We start from the raw sequence: 20,525 nt of genomic DNA, 5'->3' as shown, positions 1-20,525 counted from the left end.
CACGCGCCCTCTAGTCGAATCCGATTGGGCGCCGATCATGGAGTTCACCGCGGCGGACATCTTTCAACACTCACCTTTTGGCGACATCTTGAGTTCACTAAAGTACCTCTCGTTATCAGGAGTGGCCTGGCCGGACTGGGGCCAGGGCGGTTGGGATGTGGACGACGAAGAAATTTAGAGCCCACCCACCACCCACTTGGTAGCCACTGTCGACGATCTAACCGACATGCTAGATTACGAGTCTGAGGACATCGACGGTATGGACGACGATGCCGGAGACGACCAAGAACCAGTGCCCACCGGGCACTGGAAAGCCACCTCTTCATATGACATATACATGGTGGATATCCCAAAGGATGGGAACGGCGAAGGAATAGCGGAGGATGACCCCTCCAATAAATAGCCAAGCGCCGGCGTCAGCGGCGCCGCTCTAAATCCCGCCATACCAAGAATGAGGATTCTGGCACCGGAGACAATAATACTCCGATAGCGCTGAAGACAACCCACTCCAGCAAGATCCAGCACAGGAGGAGGGGGACGCCAGCCCTCATGAGAGAGCGGCCGAAGAAGAGGTAGAGGACTATATGCCTCCCTCCGGAGACGAGGCAAGCCTCGACGACGACGAATTCGTCGTGCCTGAGGATCCTGTCGAACAGGAGCGTTTCAAACGCAGGCTTATGGCCACGGCAAACAGCCTCAAGAAAAAGCAGCAACAGCTTAGAGCTGATCAAGATTTGCTAGCCGACAGATGGACCGAAGTCCTCGCGGCCGAAGAGCATGAACTCGAACGCCCCTCCAAAAGCTACCCCAAACATAAGCTGCTCCTCCGATTAGAGGTGGAGGCATATGATCCCGCTTCACCAGGAGACAATACGGCTGATCGACCACCCTGTGGTCGCGACAGAGAGGCCTCAAGGCACTTCACTAGACCCGTACCTCGGCATCGCTCGAAAAGCACAAGGCCACAGGGGAACACTCCGGACCTGCGAGACATATTGGAGGATAAGGCAAGACAATCAAGCTCGATCTATGGATCACGTGGGCGCCCCACGATACGTGACGATCACCGTCACCCCGGACACAGTAAGTCCAGCTGGGCCGAACACAACAAACAAAGCTCTTTTGAGCTCCTTCACGATATCGCCCAGTACAGAGGCGCCGCACACCCACTGTGCTTCACAGATGAGGTAATGGATCATCAAATCCCAGAAGGGTTTAAACCCATCAATATTGAATCTTATGATGGCACAACAGACCCCGCGGTCTGGATCGAGGACTATCTCCTCCACATCCACATGGCCTGCGGAGACGATCTCCACGCCATCAAATATCTCCCACTCAAACTTAAAGGACCAGCCCGGCACTGGCTTAACAGCTTGCCAGCAGAGTCAATCGGGAGTTGGGAGGACCTGGAAGCCGCATTCCTCGATAACTTCCAAGGCACATACGTGCGACCACCAGATGCAGATGACCTAAGCCACATAATTCAGCAGCCAGACGAATTAGCCAGACAATTCTGGACACGGTTCTTAACCAAGAAAAAACAAATCATCGACTGTCCGGATGCTGAGGCCCTCGCGGCCTTCAAGCATAACATCCGCGACGAATGGCTTGCCCGGCACCTGGGACAGGAAAAGCCGAAATCCATGGCAGCCCTTACATCACTCATGACCCGCTTCTGTGCGGGTGAGGATAGCTGGCTAGCACGCAGCAACAACCTCAACAGAAATTCTGGCAGTCCGGATATCAAGGACCGTAGCGGCAGGTCGCGTCGCAACAAAAACAAACGCTGCATTAACGGCGATAACAGTGAGGATACGGCAGTCAATGCCGGATTCAGAGGCTCTAAACCCGGTCAACGGAGAAAGCCATTCAAAAGAACAACTCAGGGTTCGCCCAATTTGGACCGAATTCTCGACCGCTTGTGCCAGATACATGGCACCCCTGAAAAGCCAGCTAACCACACCAATAGGGACTGTTGGGTGTTCAAGCAGGCAGGAAAGTTAATTGCCAAAAACAGTGACAAGGGGCTACATAGCAACGACGAGGAAGAGACCCGACCGCCGAACAATAGAGGACAGAAGGGTTTCCCCCCACAGGTGCGGACGGTGAACATGATATATGCCACACACATACCCAAAAGGGAGCGGAAGTGTGCACTCATGGATGTATACGCGATGGAGCCAGTTGCCCCGAAGTTCAATCCATGGTCCTCTTGCCCGATCACCTTTGACCAAAGGGACCACCCCACCAGCATTCGCCATGGTGGGTTCGCCGCATTGGTTCTAGACCCAATCGTTGATGGATTTCATCTCACCAGAGTCCTGATGGACGGTGGTAGCAGCCTAAACCTGCTTTATTAGGACACGGTGCGCAAAATGGGCATAGACCCCTCAAGGATTAAACCTACCAAGACGACCTTCAAAGGCGTCATACCAGGTGTAGAAGCCAATTGTACAGGCTCAGTTACACTGGAAGTGGCCTTCGGATCCCCGGATAACTTCCGAAGCAAGGAATTAATCTTTGACATAGTCCCGTTCCGCAGCGGCTATCATGCCTTGCTCAGACGTACCGCGTTCGCAAAGTTCAACGCGGTGCCGCACTAGGCATACCTCAAGCTCAAGATGCCAATCCCTAGAGGAGTCATCACAGTCAACGGAAACACTGAACGCTCCCTCCGAACGGAGGAACATACAGCGGCTCTCGCGGCAGAAGTACAAAGCAGCATTTTAAGGCAATTCTCGAGTTCGGCTGCCAAGCGTCCGGACACAGCTAAGCATGCCCGGAGTAACCTACAACACGACCACCTGCCACGTTCCGAGCACACGTAACAGTGCGGCCCCAACCCCAGCCCCTGTAAAACATTAAGACAGACCCTTCGCGTACTCCATTACGCTCTGAAGATACCATGGGCATGGGGCAAGGGGCTCGACCATGATAAGCCCAGACTGCGGCTCAACCGCACCAGGGGCTCTTAAGTGTGTCGTTTCTTTTTCTTTTCCTTTTACTTTTTACCTACAGGACTCCGTTCGTCCGAGGCCCTGTCCGGCAGCAGACATGCCGAACCCACGATGCAACAGCCAGGGAAGGAGAAAGGCTACAACGAAAATCCAGGTGGTCTCCATCATGAGCATTAAATCTGTTTTATGCATTATTCCGTAGCCTACCCCTGGAGGGGGACATGTTAAACAGTCCCATCCCTTGCTTACCGCACCACTTGTATCGTCCTGCACTTACAGCAGTTTTTATTGAATAAAGCAATGCAGCACATTTTTGCTTCTAATTGCATTTCTTTCTTACACATATGTTCATCTATGACATGTTGCATCCGTACGTTTTGGTACGGCTAAATACACCAGGGGCTTATGTTTCCCGCGTTATGGTGTGATAAGTCCGAACACTTTCACAAGTGCGGCACCCCGAACTTATAGCATTATATGCATCGGCTCCGAATCATGTTCTTGGGTCAATAGTTGGGTTTGCCCGGCTCCCATGTTTTGGTACCTTATGTTCCGTTTTATCGGCTAAGGTAGCACTGGGAGAACCACTGCGATTGCGCCCCAGTTGAGATGGGTTAACGCCTTAGTGGAGAAAGCTAAAACTGACCGTCATGATGAGGCGAGAGCTGGTCGCTGTTCGAGAGGTTCTTTGCGAGTCCCTAAAGACTTATGCCGCTTTGAGCGAGAAGTCGGATTCTGTCCGGCCAAGGCGTGGATAGCGCCCCAAATTCGGTCTTCCGAAAACTAGGGGCTTCGCCGAAATTTACAATTATAGAATTCTATGGCTAAGTGAGAGTGTTCAAGCATTATAAGTCCGGTTGCCTTGTTCGTTGTGTTGAGCGCGTCCCTCGATGGACCCAAATATGGGAACAAGAGTGCCCAAATTTATCCCGAACACCCCAGCACTCGTGGCATGGGGGCTGAAGCCGACGACTTGCCATCTCTCAGATTTGATAAACAGCCGCACAGAAGGTAATATTTTAAATTAACAAGTGTTGCTTCGCGCATATGAACTTAGTTTTTAGCGCACAGGATAACAAAACGCGAGTCTACTCAAAAACTTCTTCTTTGGAGCACTTACCCGCAATAATGCGGGCGCCCTTCAGCACACTCCTATAATACATCTCGGGCGTGCGATGCTCCTTGCCCTCTGGTGGGGGGTCCGTCACAAGCTTCTGGGCATCCATCTTGCCCCAGTGCACCTTTGCGCGGGCAAGGGCCCGACGGGCACCCTCGATACAGGCGGAGTGCTTGATAACTTCAACCCACGGGCACGCGTCCACCAGCCGCCGCACCAGGCCGAAGTAGCTCCCAGGCATAGCCTCCTTAGGCCACAGCCGAACTATGAGGCCCTTCATGGCCTGTTCGACCGCCTTGTGGAGCTCGACCAGCTGCTTCAGCTGGTCGCTAAGGGGCACCGGATGTCCGGCCTCAGCATACTGAGACCAGAAGACCTTCTCCGTTGATCTCCCCTCCTCGGCCCGGTAGAATGCGGCAGCATCGGACACGCTGCGGGGAAGATCTGCGAACGCTCCTGGAGAGCTCCGAATTCGGGTAAGCGACAGGTAATTAACACTCACATGCTTACTTAGCATGAAAAATGCCTTACCCGCTGCTATTTTCTTCACCGCCTCTACCTCCTGGAGGGCCTTGTAGGCTTCGGCCTTAGCGTCTTTGGCACTCTCAAGGGCCGTTGCAAGCTCAGACTCTCGAGTCTTTGAGTCACGCTCCAGGCTCTCGTGTTTCTTCACGAGATCCTGGAGCTCTTGCTGTACCTCCACCACCCGCGCCTCCTGTTTCTCTCGCTCGGTGCGCTTCGCAGCCGCATTGCATTCGGCCGCGGCCACCGCCTCCTTCAGGGTCGCCACCTTGTTAGTGGCCCCTGCAATACCCCAGTTATCCTTGTCATTTTTCTTGCAACCAAATCCTTTTCTGTAAGGTACAATTTTCATAAGGTATTACTCACCTTCTTTTTCCCCGAGCTGCTTCTTGGCATGGCCGAGCTCGTTCTTAGACCGCTTGAGGTTTTCCTTCAAAGTATTGATCTCCGCAGTCAGTGCGGCAGAGGTCAGCAGCACAGCGTGCAATCCCATATTGACATATTTTCACGACTGCTGCGTTTATCTTTCTAAAGATCCTCAGTCCGGCTTTTCTTTCCGAACACCGAACCGAGCATCAGGGGCTACTGTCTATGCGGTACCATTTTACATATATTGAAATTCTTACCTCAAAGCCTGTTAGAAGGCTGCTGCAGGCTTCGGTCAGCCCGCTCTTGGCGAGCTGAACCTTCTGAATCACCGCACTCATAACAGTACGATGTTCCTCTTTGATGGAGGCGCCGTTGAGCGCCTCCAGCAAATTATCCAGCACCTCCGGTTGGACGGAGGCAGCCGGTGTCGCGGTCTTGCCCTCTGGTTGAGCCACTATGGGTTCCGGGGCTGAGTCCGGTGCAAAGTCCGGGAGGTTGTCCTGCGACACCTCCGGGGCCCTCTCCTCCTGGTGGGTCCCTTCCTGGGATCCCACCTCGGCATCATCCGCATCACGGGGGGTGGAGGCAGTCGGAAGAGAATCCATATCCGACGCCCCTAAGGACCCGCTCGACGGAGTGGGGAGATCATCCTTAGGCGGACTGTAGGTTTGTATGCGGCATTAGAAAGTCATAACGTGGCGGAAAACGAAAACCTTGCAGTTATTCGGGAGTCCGGATAGTTACGATCTCGCCAGAGGCTTGGCCCTTGGAGGCCAGCCCTCGTCGTCGTCACTGGCGTTGGCGGAACAGTCCGGGGGAAGAGTTTTTCCCCTCTTGGACCCTTCGGCCTTCCTTGTTGGGGAGGCCTTCCTTTTCTTCCCTCCCCCCACTGGGGGAGAGGCTTTCTTCTTCTCCTCCTCGCCTTGGTGGGAGGAGTCGGCCTCGGATTCATCGTCTGATAGCACCTGAAAACGGGAACTCTTCCGAGTCCCCGCGGCCTTCTTCTTGGCCTTCTTCTCCGGCACCACGTGGGGTGCCGGAGCCAGCAGCCCCGTTAGGCGGGCGTTAGCAGGGTCCTCTGGCAATGGGGCCGGACAAATAGCCTGTGCGGCCTTCTTTGGCCAGTCCTGTCAAAGGAAAGGGAGTTTAGATCCCGCATAGAGTCAAACTATGAATAACAAGCGTCCCGTAAAGGACAATATCACTTACCTCGTCAGCTGGATGCTGCGAGCTGAATCCGCGATCTTTGGTAGCGGATGCGGGAGCCTTGGCGGCCTTGAACAGCACCTTCCAGACCTCTTCGTACATAGTGTCGAAGAGCCCATTCAAAGTCTGGTGCTGCGCCGAATCGAACTCCCACATATTGAAGCCCCGTCGTTGGCACGGGAGAATCTGGCGGATGAGCATGACCTGGACTAGTTGACAAGCTTGAGCTTCTTGCCCACCAGCTTTTTGACGCAGGCTTGGAGTCCGGTCAGCTCCTCCGAATCGCCCCAAATCCGGCCGCTCTCTTTCCGGGAAGTGAGCCGTGTGGGGATGCCGGATCTGAATTCGGGGGCCGCTGCCCATTCGGGATCACGCGGCTCGGTGATGTAGAACCACCCCGATTTCCACCCCTTGATGGTTTCCACAAAGGTGCCCTCCAGCCACGTAACGTGGGACATCCTGCCCACCATGGCGCCTCCGCACTCCGCTTGGCTGCCCTTCACAACCTTCGGCTTGACACTGAAGGTCTTGAGCCACAAGCCGAAGTGGGGCTGGATGCAGAGGAAGGCCTCGCACACGATGATAAACGCCGAGGTGTTGAGAATAAAATTTGGGGCCAGATCGTGGAAATCTAGGCTGTAGTAGAACATGAGCCCCCGGATAAAGGGATGAAGTGGGAAGCCCAGTCCGCGGAGGAAATGGGGAAGGAATACTACCCTCTCATGGGGCCTGGGGGTGGGGATGAGCTCTCCCTCGTCGGGGAGCCGATGCACGATGTCGCTGGACAAGTATCCGGCGCTGCGCAGCTTCTGGATATGCCCCTCCGTGACGGAGGAGGCCATCCATTTGCCTCCCGCTCTGGACATATTTGGAGAAGGTTGAGGTGAGATGTGCGGGCTTGGGCGCTAGAGCTCGAGTTCGCAGAGATGGATAAGCCAAGGAGGAAGAAGGCGCAGGTAAAAAGGTTGGATCTTTATCCCCTTATATGGGCGGACAGAAACACGCGTCCCAACCGGCCTGGTAAAACTCGCTTATCTCCCAAGCGTCACAATCAATGGCGCGGTTGGGTTACCCACGTCCGTATTGATGGGAATCCCGGAATAAGGGGAACACGGTCTCTGCTTCGACAAGACGTGCCAAGGAAACCTCCTCGCTAAACGTGCTGAGGTGGAACAATAAAAACAATTCGAGTAAAGGCTTGGAAGTGGTGTGACGTTACGCCACAGAATACGTCAGCAGATTGATCTTGTGTAATATTATTCTCTCTACGGTGTTAGGTGGAATTTATTTTTGCAGAGCCAGACACTATCCTGGTGTTCACGATCTTCTATAAATTATTCGGAGGAGGAACCCGCCTTGCAATGCCGAAGACAATATGCGCGCCGGACTCGTCGTCATTGAAGCCTGGTTCAGGGGCTACTGAGGGAGTCCTGGACTAGGGGGTGTCCAGATAGCCGAACTACCATCATCGGCCGGACTCCAAGACTATGAAGATACAAGATTGAAGACTTCGTCCCGTGTCCGGATGGGACTTTCCTTGGCGTGGAAGGCAAGCTTGGTGATACGGATATGTAGATCTCCTACCATTGTAACCGACTCTGTGTAACCCTAGCCCTCTCCGGTGTCTATATAAACCGGATGGCTTTAGTCCATAGGACGAACAACAATCATACCATAGGCTAGCTTCTAGGGTTTAGCCTCCTTGATCTCGTGGTAGATCTACTCTTGTAACCCACATCATCAATATTAATCAAGCAGGACGTAGGGTTTTACCTCCATCAAGAGGGCCCGAACCTGGGTAAAAACATCGTGTCCCTTGTCTCCTGTTACCATCCGCCTAGACGCACAGTTCGGGACCCCCTACCCGAGATCCGCCGGTTTTGACACTGACACTAGCCCTCTCCGGTGTCTATATAAACCGGAGAGTTTTAGTCCGTAGGACGAACAACAATCATACCATAGGCTAGCTTCTAGGGTTTAGCCTCTCTGATCTCGTGGTAGATCAACTCTTGTACTACCCATATCATCAATATTAATCAAGCAGGAGTAGGGTTTTACCTCCATCGAGAGGGCCCAAACCTGGGTAAAAACATTGTGTCCCCTGTCTCCTGTTACCATCCGCCTAGACGCACAGTTCAGGACCCCCTACCCGAGATCCGCCGGTTTTGACACCGACAATGAGGGACGGGGTCGCAGGCAGAGTTGCACTAATTGCAATTAGCATGGAAGATTGGATGAATTTAGGTTGTAGGATTTGCTCTAGGGATGGACAATTTGGATCTCTGCAGTTTGTGCTTTTATAGGGGTAGTAGATTCTCTTTGTTTATAGTGGTCATTTCAACTGTCAACAATGAGCACCTCAAGTAAAAAACATTTCTGTAGGGAAGACCTTGCTTGATAGAAAAGTAATGTATCTTGCGATATGTGAGAAGTCCCTTGCTCGATAGAAAGTACACACATGTGTAAATGAATAATGTGGATTGTATAAAAAACATATAATGGATATATTTTTCGTCAGAAAGATCTCACTGGAGCCAAGCTCCGCAAGTTCAGTGTGAAGTAAGACGAGCTAATCTATTACTGTGAAGACATGTCAAATGCATCAATGAGGTTGAGAAAACCTAGTAGAGTAGTAATTAATCCCCTCTACTCCAGCTTTAAAAAAAATGGAGTCATTGGTCACGCTAATTCTAGCATGGTACTTCCTCATACACCCTGATTTCAGTTCAAATTAAAAAAATATCCCAAGAAAAAAGAAAAAAACTATTTACAATCTTCGGCAATGCATATTGTAGACCCTTCCCTATTTTTTACCGACGATAGCATGTGGATCTCTCTAGAAGACTCTTAGTAAACTCACCATTTCATATTGTTCATTTATACACAAGGGTAATTCATCAAATTAAGGAAAGTAAAACTAAGCCTAAAGCGAGTCATCTCACGCCATCAGCTTTCTCGACCGTCCATTGTCTTGATCAAGTCTTTTCTGTTTGTTGGATGCAACTGTTTTTTTAGGAAAACACATGCTTTTTATTAACTCTGTTGCAAAACGTTTACAGGAATATTGACTCGATCATAGTGAAGATCGAGCCAAACATGTCTACCAGCTCCGGGAGAAGAGGCGTGTTTTGCGAGGCTATGTGCCTCAAAATTACAAGTTCTACTTTCAAAGGAGAAAAAGCAACTTGTAAAAGGTATCGTCCTAGTCTGAATTTCCTGAATGATCACACCGTGGAATGTGCTGGACCCATTCTTGATTCCTTCCACCAGCCCCTGGAAATCAGTGGCCAAATGGATATTTGAGAGATTAAGATCTGCGGCTAGGGGCAAACCTTCTCGGCAAGCCAGTGCTTCCAGAGCAGTCGGATCAGCCATATTTGGCACCACCAAGACCGACGCCCCCAAGTAATCTCCATGCTCGTTCCTGTAGAAAGCTGCTGCTGCTCCAACGCTGCCATTCCGCGAGAAGGCACCATCAACATTGATCTTCGCATGATTCGAAGAGGGAGGAATCCAGTGCCTTCTAGTGTCTCGGACTACTGGTGGTTGCACCTTCTCCTTTCTATAATTAACTGTCCCTAGCTCGGACAGGTAAGATTGCACCAATCGATGGATTTGCTCGGTGCTCTGGAAGATGCTATCATGGATTGCTTTGCGCCTCGCTGTCCAGATGGCCCACAGTGTGACAATGATCCTCGTAAATTCATCGTGCGACAGGGAATCATGCATGAATAACAACCACTGTTTCACCCGAGATCACTCCATAAAATTAAATGTTTAGCCACATTTTCCTCCGATAATGCCCACGTACATCTGGCCATAGTACAGTGCAAAAGCGAGTGGCGCCATGAATCGGCACATCCACACAAAGTACATGTACTTGACGTCGCCATCTTCCTGTGATGCAGGACATCTGCTGAAGGTATGGACTGGTGAGCAAAGCGCCAAACGAAGATTTTTCAGTTTTGAAGGTACTCACATTTTCCATAGTTTTGTCCACGTCTTTGCTTCCCCTGAACTAGAGGACCCCGACACTCTCTCCAGCCAGCTCTCATGCCGGATATTGGTTTCAACAAGCATCCGGTAAGCTGATCTCACACTGAAAAATCCCTTCTTCTCAAAATGCCAAGCCCAAAAATCCTCAATGTTACGGGTGCACAAAGGAATGCTCAAGATCGCCTCTGAATCCATTGATAAAAAGACGGGTGTACCAAATTTGTATTCCGTGATGCATCAGTATGGTTTATAAGCTCATGCACCATTTCAGGTGGGTTTGGGACAAAGGCATGAGAGGTCTGAGCAGAGGTTTGCGCGGACTCCAGTTGCAAGTCCAGATTGGAGTTGAACGACCATTCCCAATCCGGCGAGAGACATCTTGCTTGAGAACATCTCTTCCATCAAGTATAGACCACCATATTTGTGAGGGATAGGAGCCAAGTTCTGCATCAAGAAAAGTGGTTGTGGGAAAATACACCACTCTTAAAATTCCAGTGCTGAGAGAAGATGGATCCTGTAGTAAACGCCATGCTTGCCGAGCCAATAACGCCAAGTTAAAAATCTCGAGATCCTGAAAGCCAAGGCCCACCATATACTTTGGACTTGTCATTACTTGCCATGAAACCCAATGTGGATTCTTTTTTCCTTCTTTGCTTCCCCACCAAAACCCTCGAATCAAAGAGTTTATACGCTCACATAGACCACGAGGTAGTCGAAAAGATGCGATAGAATAAATAGGGATAGCCTGAGCCACTCATTTAATAAGAACCTCCTTCCCACCAGCTGACAGGATTTTTGCAATGCATCTCTTCACCTTATTTCAAATCCTGTCCTTTAGGAATTTGAAAGTGACATTCTTTGAGTGACCCACATCTGTTGGCATACCCAAATACCTTTCATTCAGTGATTCATTTGGAACTTGCAAACAAAACTTCACCAATAACCGAGTACTGTTAGGACAACCCTTGCTAAAGAAGATAGAAAATTTATCCTTATTAACCCGCTACCTCGATGCATCACAATATTGGTTCAATAGGTTTAATACCTCGTTCGCACTCTCAACACTAGCTTTGAAAAACAGTAGGCTGTCATCGGCAAACATGTGATGATTCATCGGCGGAGCCGTTGAAGACACCTTGATCCCCCTTAAATGTGATGACTAATTAGAGTTTAAAAGGCACGAAAGGGCCTCCGCTGCTAACAAAAAAGGTAGAGTGAAATAGGATCTCCCTGTCGAATCCCTCTTGTTGGTCAGAACCATTCCAACTTTTTCCCATTGAACAAAACAAAGAATGATACCGACCTGACCATCCCCATTATTACCTGGACCCACTGCTGGTCAAAACCAAGCTTCAACATTATTGCCTCCAAATACTGCCATTCCACACGGTCATATGTTTTCATTATATCAAGTTTGAGAGCTGAAAAACTATTAACCTTCGACGTGTTCCTTTTCATGAAGTGCAAACATTCATAGGCAGAAATTATATTATCAGTGATCAACCTACCAGCACAAAGGTAGATTGCTCTTGAGAAATGATATCCGGCAGAATAGCTTTGAGTCTATTGGCCATCACTTTCGAAGCAGTCTTGTAGACCACATTATACAAGCTTATAGGTCGAAACTGTGATAGAAGTGTGGGATTTTCTACCTTTGGTATGATGACACGTACTGATTCATTGATAGATTCCGCGCTATCCACCCCCTTCACAATTTGCAGTACCACTGATGTTACCTCCTTTCCACATACATCCCAGTGACGCTGAAAAAATGAGCCGGAAACCTATCCGGACCCGGAGCCTTTGTTGGGAACATTTGGAACAAGGCTCTTTTCACTTCCTCTTCTGTATAGGGTGCATTCAAAGATGCATTCATATCAGCTATCACTTTATGAGGTACATGATCGAGCACCTGTTCCATATTGGCTACCCCTTTTGAAGCAAAAAGATTGTTATAGAATTCCTTTGCCATTTGTTCCATCTCCATAGTATCTAAAGTTGTGGAATCGTAAAGCTTTGTGAGCACCTTTATAAGATTTTTGTGTCGCCTCATGCTCGCTCTATGGTGGAAATACTTCGTGTTCTTGTCTCCCGAGGCAAGCCACTCAATTCATGATCGTTGGCGCCACAATATCTCTTCTTTGTAGTACAGTTCCACTAGCTTCTCAATAATATTTAACTCCTCCAGTGAAGGTCCGGTTCTAGCTGCACTGTTCTATAATTATTCAAGCCTCTTCTTCAATGTTTAGATTTCCTTTCTAACACTCCTGAAGGTATCATTATTCCAAAAAGATAGGTTTGCCAAAAGGATTTTCAGCTACTCCTTGGTCGCAGCTGTAGAATTCTCCTGGACTGAAGTGTCCCATCCGGCGACTACTGTTGGTTTCAGTCCATCATGTGATTCCCACATGAGTTTGTACCTAAACTGTTTATCTTCCCGCTGATTTTGTTCTATGGTGTCCAAGCACAAGTTTATGGCCTTGTGATCCGAAGTGGCTGCTGATAAGTGAGTAAGTTTGCTCTGACGGAACATATCCATCCAATCTACTGAACCCAAGGCATGGTCAAGCCTGACGTGTGTATATGAACCTCCAGTCACTTTTTTACGTATGTCCAGAAGCTTCCCTTGTATCCCAGGTTGGCGAGGCCACATGCATCCACCGTATCCCGGAAGCCCTGAATTTGGTTGTGACTCCGTTGACTAATACCCCTGTGTTCTTCATGCCATAAAACCTCGTTAAAATCACCGATACAGAGCCATGAGAGTGGACTGTGCGAGGCCAAACCTTTCAACATGTCCCATGTTCTGTATCTCACCTATGTTTGTGCTTATCCATAGACACAAGTTAGTCTCCACTCCGCAGACCATGGGCCTTGGACAGAGAAGTCAACGTGATACTTAGAGCAGCCCAAGTTAACTAGATTTATTCCATTGTTCCAAAATACACCAATACCACTGCTACTAATGGGGATATCAATAGCAAAAACATTATGAAAACCTAAAGAGCTAGAAAGACCTTCTACTCTAGCCTTGTTAACCTGAATCTCTACGATACAAAGAATACAAGGGGCAAAATTTGCCGTGATTTCATGGAACTCTCGAACTGCCGCGGCATTGCCAGCTCCACGACAGTTCCAGCATATAATACTCATTTGGCCTGGAAACCCTCCTTATTGGAGGTCGCGAAATATGCCAATTTTGATGTGTTTGGAGAACCCGAATTCTTGTGCTTCTTCTTGTCCCTTGGAAAGATATACAAAGGCGGCAGTGGAGGGACGTCGTGATCGTCAGCCACCTCTGCATGCGATATTGAGCCAATATAGTCCTTACTTTTAGCAGCCGCAACCGCTATCTTTTCCACAGATAAATCCAGCTTCCTCCTAGATGCTTCGTCCCCCTGTCCTACTCCATCCATCGGCCCAGTCTCCTTCAGAGGGCTTTCAGCCATGTCACGGAGGTTGTCCTCCCCATGCAGTCCAGCCTCCTGGGAAGAGCTCTTCCTTGCACCTGTTGGGTTTCCCTGATCAGTTGGGTTGCCCCGACCACCCACTGAGTTGCGGCTGCCACCTCTCTTTCCAGCTCTTCCTCTCTGAGAATTTGACCTTGCCCAGATGTTGTGAAATTGATTTGATGGCAGGCTCCTCCTTGTTGGAATCATCCACTCACCATACTTGATCTCATCGTCACCATGGATGGCATTCCCACACTCCTCCATGATATGACCCATGATTCCGCATACCTCACAGAAGTATGCATTTTTCTCATATTTGACAGGGAGAAACAGGCACTCTTTCTCCCTGAGGTTCAACGGAGTGAAGCGGATCAAAGGTTCGGAGATAAAAAATCTTTGCCCGGACTCATATGTAGTTGCCCTCAAAAATTCTATTGGGGTTCATCTCCACACTCTTGACCTGACTGATTCGCCTAACCAATTGGTTTATGATCGGTTCCTTACGGTAAAGGTCAGGCGTATCATGAATCTGCGCCCACACATACAGACGGTCTAGGGGTACTGCTTCTGGTTTACCTTTGCCATCATATTCCTCTATCGCCACCATCAGGCCTCGAAAGATCTAGGGCCCTTGATGCATAACCCTATTCCGGATATCTGGTTCATACGCCAGCCTCCATGCAAACTTCATTGTGTCCTTGAATGCATCTGCACTGAAAGTCTTGCATGTGTTGACCTTGGCTACTACTTGAAAGAAATATGCCCTAGAGGCAATAATAAAGTTATTATTTATTTCCTTATTTCAGTATAAATGTTTATTATTCACGCTAGAATTGTATTAACCGGAAACTTAATACATGTGTGAATACATGGACAAAACAGAAGTGTCCCTAGTATGCCTCTACTTGACTAGCTCGTTGATCAAAGATGGTTAAGTTTCCTAACCATAGACATGTGTTGTCATTTGATGAACGGGATCACCTCATTAGGAGAATGATGTGATGGACATGACCCATCAGTTAGCTTAGCATTATGATCATTACAGTTTCATTGCTACTGCTTTCTTCATGACTTATACATGTTCCTCAGACTATGAGATTATGAAACTCCCGAATACCGGAGGAACACCTTGTGTGCTATAAAACATCACAATGAAAATGGGTTATTATAAAGATGCTCTACAGGTGTCTCTGAAGGTGTTTGTTGGGTTGGCATAGATCGAGATGAGGATTTGTCACTCCGTGTTTTGGAGAGCTATCTCTGGGCCCTCTCGGTAATGCTCATCACTATAAGCCTTGCAAGCATTGTGACTAATGAGTTAGTTGTAGGATGAAGTAGTACGGAACGAGTAAAGAGACTTGCCGGTAATGAGATTGAACTAGGTATGATGATACGAACGATCGAATCTCGGGCAAAGTAACATACCGATGACAAAGGGAACAACGTATGTTGTTATGCGGTTTGACCGATAAAGATCTTTGTAGAATATGTGGGAGCCAATATGAGTATTCAGGTTCCTCTATTGGTTATTGACCAGAGATGTATCTCGGTCATGTCTACATAGTTCTCGAACCCGTAGGGTCCGCACGCTTAATGTTTGATGACGATATGTATTATGAGTTATGTGTTTTTGATGACCGAAGTTTGTTCCGAGTCCCAGATGAGATCACGGACATGACGAGGAGTCTTGAAATGGTTGAGACATAAAGATTGATATATTGGACGATGTTATTCAGACACCGGAAGAGTTCGGGGAAGTTTCGAGTAAAACCGGAGTGCCGAAGGGGTTACCGGAACCCCCGGGGGAACTAATGGGCCACCATGGGCCTTAGTGGAGAGAGAGGAGGGCAGCGAGGGCAGGCCGTGCCCCCCTTGGAGTCTGAATAGGACAAGGGAAGGGGGGACGGTGCCCCCCTTTCCTACTCCCTCTCCCTCTCCTTCCTTTCCCCTCTCTGCCTTGTGGTGGAATCCTACTAGGACTAGTAGTCCTAATAGGACTCCTCTCTTGGGTGCGCCCTAGGGGCCGGACGGCCTCCCCCTTGCTCCTTTATATATGGGGGCAGGGGGGCACCCTAGAACACACGAGTTTCTCTTGACCATGTGTGGTGCCCCCCTCCACAGCTACACACCTCGACCATACCATCGTAGTGCTTAGGCGAAGCCCTGTGCCGGTAGCATCATCATCACCGTCTCCACGCCATCGTGCTGACGGAACTCACCCTCGTCCTCAATTGGATCAGAGCACGAGGGACGTCATCGAGCTGAATGTGTGCTGAACGCGGAGGTGTCGTACGTTCAGTACTTGATCGGTTGGATCGCGAATAAGTTCGACTACATCAACCTTGTTTTTGAAACGCTTCCGCTTTCGGTCTACGAGGGTATGTGGACACACTCTCCCCTCTTGTTTCTATGCATCACCTAGATAGATCTTGCATGATCATAGGAAAATTTTGAAATTACCGCGTTCCCTACAGTGGTATCAGAGCCAGGTCTATGCGTAGATGTTATATGCATGAGTAGAACACAAAGAGTTGTGGGCAATAATAGTCATACTACTTACCACCAATGTCTTACTTTGATTCGGCGGTATTGTTGGATGAAGTGGACCGGACCGACATTACATGACCGTGTTCATGAGACTGGTTCTACCGACGTGCTTTGCACATGGGTGGCTGGCGGGTGTCTGTTTCTCCAACTTTAGTTTAATCGAGTTTGACTATGGTCGGTCCTTGTTGAAGGTTTAAACAACACATCTGATGAAAAATCGTTGTGGTTTTGATGCGTAGGTAAGAACGATTCTTGCTAGAAGCATGTAGAAGCCACATAAAACTTACAACAACAAAGTAGAGGACGTCTAACTTGTTTTTGCAGGGCTTGCTGTGATGTGATATGGTCAAGGCATGATGTGATATAAATTGTTGAATGAGATGATCATGTTTTATAACAGAGTTATCGGCAACTGGCAGGAGCCATATGGTTGTTGCTTTATTGTATGCAATGCAATCGCCATGTAATTGTTTTACTTTATCACTAAGCGGTAGTGATAGTTGTAGAAGCAATAATTGGTGAGACGACAATGATGCTACGATGGAGATCAAGGTGTCACGCCGGTGAAGATGGAGATCATGATGATGCTTTGGTGATGGAGATCATGAGCACAAGACGATGCTGGCCATATCATGTCACATATTTTGATTGCATGTGATGTTTATATTTTACTAAATTTCAAGGTATAAGTGTTCTCCCTGAGTATGCACTATTGCTAAAGTTCGTCGTGCTGAGACACCACGTGATGATCGGGTGTGATAAGCTTTAGGTTCACATATAACGGGTGCAAGCTAGTTTTGCACACGCAGAATACTCGGGTTAAACTTGACGAGCCTAGCATATGCTGATATGGCCTCAGAACACTCAGACCGAAAGGTCGAGCGTGAATCATATAGTAGATATGATCAACATAGTGATGTTCACCATTGAAAACTACTCCATCTCATGTGATGATCGGACATGGTTTAGTTGATTTAGATCACATGATCATTTAGATGACTAGAGGGATGTCTATCTAAGTGGGAGTTCTTAATTAATATGATTAATTGAACTTTAGTGTATCATGAACTTAGTCCTGATAGTTATTTTGCATGTCTATGTTATTGTAGATCAATGGCCTGTGCTACCGTTCCTTTGAATTTTAATGTGTTTCGAGAGAAAGCTAAGTTGAAAGATGTTGGCAGCAACTACACGGAGTGGGTCTGTAACTTAAGGATTATCCTCATTGCTGCACAGAAGAATTACGTCCTAGAAGCACCGTTAGGTGTACCACCTGCGCCAGCAACTATAGACATTGTGAATGCCTGGCAGATGCGTGTTGATGACTACTCGATAGTTCAATGTGCCATGCTCTACGGCTTAGAATCGGGACTTCAAAGACGTTTTGAACGTCATGGAGCATATGAGATGTTCCAAGAGTTGAAGTTAATATTTCAAGCAAATGCCCGAGTTGAGAGATATGAAGTCTCCAACAAGTTCTATAGCTGCAAAATGGAGGAGAATAGTTCTGTCAGTGAACACATACTCAGAATGTTTGGGTACCATAACCACTTGACTCGGTTGGGAGTTAATCTTCCTGATGATAGTGTCATTGACAAAGTTCTTCAATCACTGCCACCAAGCTATAAAGGCTTCGTGATGAACTATAATATGCAAGGGGTGAACAAGACTATTCCCGAGCTCTTCACGATGCTAAAAGCTGCGGAGGTAGAAATCAAGAAGGAGCAGTGTTGATGGTTAACAAGACCACTAGTTTCAAGAAAAAGGGCAAAGGGAAGAAGGGGAACTTCAAGAAGAATGGCAAGAAAGTTGCTGCTCGGGAGAAGAAACCCAACTCTAGACCTAAGCCTGAAACTAAGTGCTTCTACTGCAAAGGGACTGGTCACTGGAAGTGGACTGCCCCAAGTATTTGGCGGATAAGAAGGATGGCAAAGTGAAAGGTATATATGATATACATGTTATTGATGTGTACCTTACTAATGCTCGTAGTAGCGCCTAGGTATTTGATACCAGTTTTGTTGCTCATATTTGCAACTCGAAACAAGGGCTACAGATTAAATAAAGATTGGCTAAGTACGAGGTGTCGATGCGCGTGGGAAATGGTTCCAAGGTCGATGTGATCGCCATCGGCACGCTACCTCTACATCTACTTTCAGGATTAGTTTTAGACCTGAATAATTGTTATTTGGTGCCAGAGTTGAGCATGAACATTATATCTGGATCTTGTTTGATGCAGACAGTTATTCATTTAAATCAGAGAATAATAGTTGTTCTATTTATATGAGTAATATCTTTTATGGTCATGCACCCTTGCTGAGTGGTCTATTTTTGTTGAATCTCGATCGTGATGATACACATGTCCATAATATTAAGCCAAAAGATGAAAAGTTGATAATGACAGTGCAACTTATTTGTGGCACTGCCGTTTGGGTCATATCGGTGTAAAGCGCATGAAGAAACTCCATGCCGATGGACTTTTGGAATCACTTGATTATGAATCACTTGGTGCTTGCGAACCATGCCTCATGGGCAAGATTACTAAAACTCCGTTCTCTGGAACAATGGAACGAGCTACCGACTTATTGGAAATAATACATACAGATGTATGCAGTCCCATGAGTGTTGAGGCTCGTGGCAGGTATCGTTATTTTTCTTACCTTCACAGATGATTTGAGCAGATATGGGTATATCTACTTAATGAAGCATAAGTCTAAAACATTTGAAAAGTTCAAAGAATTTCAGAGTGAAGTGGAAAATCATCGTAACAAGAAAATAAAGTTTCTATGATCTGATCGTGGAGGAGAATATTTGAGTTACGAGTTTGGTCTTCATTTGAAACAACATGGTATAGTTTCACAACTTACGCTACCTGGAACACCACAGCGAAATGGTGTGTCCGTACATCGTAACTATATTTTATTGGATATGGTGCGATCTATGATGTCTCTTACTGATTTACCACTATTGTTTTGGGTTTATGCTTTAGAGACGGTTGCATACACTTTAAATAGGGAACCATCAAAATCCATTGAGACGACACCTTATGAACTATGGTTTGGCAAGAAACCAAAGTTATCATTTCTTAAAGTTTGGGGCTGCGAAGCTTATGTGAAAAAGCTTCAACCTGATAAGCCCGAACCCAAATTGGAGAAGTGCGTCTTCATAGGATACCCAAAGGAAACTATTGGGTACACCTTCTATCATAGATCCGAAGGCAAAATATTTGTTGCTAAGAATGGATCCTTTCTAGAGAAGGGGTTTCTCTCGAAAGAAGTGAGTGGGAGGAAAGTAGAACTTGATGAAGTAATTGTTCCTTCTCCCTTATTGGTGAGGAAGCTAATGATGATGATCATGAAACTTCAGATCAAGTTAGTGATTCCTACACTAATTAGTGAGGAAGCTAATGATGATGATCATGAAACTTCAGATCAAGTTACTACTGAACCTCGTAGGTCTTCCAGAGTGAAATCCGCACTAGAGTGGTATGATAATCCTGTTCTGGAAGTCATGTTACTAGACCATGGTGAACCTACAAACTATGAGGAAGCGATGATGAGCCCAGATTCTACGAAATGGCTTGAGGCCATGAAATCTGAGATGGGATCCATGTATGAGAACAAAGTGTGGACTTTGGTGGACTTGCCCGATGATTAGCAAGCCATAGAAAATAAATAGATCTTCAAGAAGAAGACAGACGCTGACGGTAATGTTACTGTCTACAAAGCTCGACTTGTTGTGAAAGGTTTTTGACAAGTTCAAGGAGTTGACTACGATGATACTTTCTCAGCCGTAGTGATGCTTAAGTCTGTCTAAATCATGTTAGCAATTGCCACATTTTATGATTATGAAATTTGGCAGATGAATGTCAAAACTACATTCCTGAATGGATTTCTAGAAGAAGAGTTGTATATGATGCAACCAGAAGGTTTTGTCGGTCCAAACGGTGCTAACAAAGTGTGCAAGCTCCATCGATCCATTTATGGACTGGTGCAAGCCTCTCAGAGTTGGAATAAACGCTTTGATAGTGTTATCAAAGCATATGGTTTTATACAGACTTTTGGAGAAGCATGTATTTACAAGAAAGTGGGTGGGAGCTCTGTAGCATTTCTAATATTATATGTGGATGACATATTGTCGATTGGAAATGATATAGAATCTCTCGATAGCATAAAGGGATACTTGAATAAGAGTTTGATGAAAGACCTCGGAGAAGCTACTTACATATTGGGCATCAAGATCTATAGAGATAGATCAAGACGCTTAATTGGACTTTCACAAAGCACATACCTTGATAAAGTTTTGAAGAAGTTCAAAATGGATCAGTCAAAGAAAGGGTTCTTGCCTATGTTACAAGGT

This window comes from Triticum aestivum, chromosome 1B (assembly GCF_018294505.1).
Source record: "Triticum aestivum cultivar Chinese Spring chromosome 1B, IWGSC CS RefSeq v2.1, whole genome shotgun sequence".
Taxonomy (NCBI): domain Eukaryota; kingdom Viridiplantae; phylum Streptophyta; class Magnoliopsida; order Poales; family Poaceae; genus Triticum; species Triticum aestivum.
The sequence above is the reverse complement of the archived record's forward strand: the minus strand, read 5'-3'. Positions refer to the sequence as shown.